The sequence below is a fragment of the Pinus tabuliformis genome, chromosome 7, assembly GCF_031772625.1.
Source record: "Pinus tabuliformis cultivar Carrire ecotype Pingquan chromosome 7, CPIR1, whole genome shotgun sequence".
NCBI classification, from domain to species: Eukaryota; Viridiplantae; Streptophyta; class Pinopsida; order Pinales; family Pinaceae; genus Pinus; species Pinus tabuliformis.
Window position 1 is genome coordinate 1,870,829,745 of NC_142293.1, and position 3,015 is coordinate 1,870,832,759.

The following is a 3,015-nucleotide window of genomic DNA, read 5'->3' on the forward strand; positions in this document are numbered from 1 at the left end:
TCTATATTAGTACAACACAATGCAACACAATAAGTCGACCCATACCTGAATATCGTAACCCTAACCATCTGCATAGGCCAATACAATTTAGCATGATACATATAACATCAAGGTATAAATGCTATAACTCTAATCATCAAGCTAACTATCATTTAACAACAACAAGTTATATATCATGCTCATCAGCAACATATAACCTAATCATCACGTTATCTAACATAAACAACAATAGCAATGCATACAAGCACAGGTTACCAACATTCTTGACTATCTGACTCATGTAAATATGATTATGCTAATCAGCTATCATCTAGCATGTACGTAACCATAACATAAAAAGACATGTACATAAACCTAATGTATATAGCCCTAATGCATATAACAATCCTTAACCTACATACCTCCATGCCCAACATAAAAACTTGTATGACGACATGCTCTTCCCTCGAGGTCCAATGCTACAACTTCACTTTGATGATCTGCATCTCCTGCTTTACCTCATTCAACACATTAGCATCATAACATACCAATAGCACCATGATGACCTAAATTGCACACCATGAATTCACAAGGCATGTTTGACCTACTATTCTGTTGTACTCTACAACAACCCCCCATTTCATATCATTTTTATTCTCAAAACTATAATATGAAATGGGCCCCTTTTTATTTTTAATTGGTATCAACTTAGTATTATTCAAAAAGATCCGAAAACAAAATGAAAATATTACAAAACCTTTTTGAGAAACCAATTAATTGGTCTTATAATATAAATGAGTAATCTTTTATCATTGCGATAAAGCAATCGCAAGATCGCATGTCGCAATGACAAAGGAGGCATAACTTAAAGACCCATTGGTTTTCTCCGACGCGACAACACGCAAAAGGCTATCGGATATCGGCAATAACAAGTTATCATAACAAAAGCCCCTTTCGCTCCGATGCGATGCGATAAAGTTCCTTCGCTCCGATGCGATGTGATATCGCTATCGGCGATCGGAGATGTACAATGCATGCTTTTCAAAGTTCTCAGTTAATACTCCCGATGCGATGCGATATCGCTATCGGCAATCGGGGATTCCAAAAGGAACCAATATAACGATTTAAGTTTTCCCCGACGGCCGATTGCGATAAAGCCAAAAGCACGAATTTCAAAGAATTGATAAAGCAGGGATATTACGATTAATTCGTATTAAAGGCCTTATCTTCCCAACAACGATTCACCTGCGCTCAACCGCCAAAACTTCCAAGGCACGCTTAAACGAACCATTCAGCCAATAAACGATATGATGGGCATTTAAAGGATTGACAGGTTTTAACGGCCATTTAATGAAATAGTAAGTCTAAAAAATCTTTTCACAGATTGTATCCGCGGCCACTTTAAGTTAATCCTTCATCATGCATTGATTAATATATCTCGCTCAATTTTGGTTTGCGCTACCAATTCTCTGTATTACGTTCATTTTCACTCCTGTGCAGAACTCTTCCGAAGTAGTAGATTTAAGCAGAATGGGGAAGAAGTCTAAGAAAACTGCAATAGCCTCCGCTTCGCCAGCCACAGGACAACTCATCGCTGATCCAGGAACTAAAAGAAAAGGATTGATATCCGACACTACATGTCTAGGACTCGGCAAAACTACTTGGCAAAGTACCTATAATTTGATTGAGGCCGAAGAACCCAAGGTGACAGCAGTACAAGCCACAGTAGATACCACTCGAAAATCTAATGCTACTCTAAAGGATTTAGCCGACTCTTTCCTTCATCGGATAGCAGCTCGGGAACAAATTCTCCCATATACGGATGTAGTGAGGTGGGCAATTGAGGAAATCCCAATCACAGACAGAACCTTTTGCACCAGAGATGGGAGAATCTTCGATTCATTTAACCCTAATGATTTGAGGCAAATGTATCATTTGCCTGTACCAGAGAAGAAGTACAACAAGGCATTCCTGGAGAAATTCAGAGAAGAGAACAAAATTGAATCCGAACCCATTCGGGATTGGAGGCAAAATCCAGCAAAACACAAGCATGAATCTTCAGGTAAGTACTATGTTTATTCTATGTGTTCTCCTTATTGTTATGTTGGGATAATGATGTGTAGGTTGTGGGGGTTGCATGATTCCGCTAATTTCACTATAGAAATGGTTCCTTTGATGGAAGCGGCATGTAATAGTGAAATAATAGATTGGGCAACTATACTGTCAGATAAGCTAGCAACCGCAGTTCTTGATTTTAGAAGCAAAACCCACGTCACTGAAAGGCTTATTCCCTCATTCTACTACAGCGCTTATATCCTGGACACCCTGTGTTTTAATTCTGAATTTCCCGTGCTTGGATGGAAGTGGACTCCACAAGACCCCATGCCCATTCATATATACCATCAGAAGTTGTGGAAAACTTACTATAAGAACCATTTATACCAAGTCTGCAATGGCTTTATGTTACCCATTCACTACTTTATTTTTGATAAACCTGCTCCTAAGATTTCCTACCAAGCAGGGGTTGATTTGACATCCATAGGAAGATGGTTCGGAGAGGAAAAATTTACTTATATAAGAATTTTCGGCAGCCAAGCTAAACCTCATGTCCTCCCTTTGTACATACCTGATAAACTGTTGGCTAGGGAGATAGCCTATCAGATTATGTCCGAAGGAGTTACACAAACTCTAAAGAAAAATAAGAAGCAGGTTTGGCCCTCTTTTCCTCTGAGATGCGGTGTCTACACTTTGCATGATTTTAAACATGCAGAGAAAGAAGTTGAAAAGATGAAGGCATTAACTCTAGCAACTCTCCCTAATAGGCGATTTGATCCAAACAAAGTCGCCTATAATGCACTTGAACAGGCCAAATTGACAAAGTTTGATCATAAAGAAGATAAGTTCGATGACCTGTTCTCCTCAGCCGAGTCAATGTCCCAAGTTAAATCGCTGGCCAGAATGGAATACAAAGATGACGGGTTAGTTGAATTCAACAGACTTAGAGAACAGAGGTTGCAAACTCTGCCTCTAGATCTG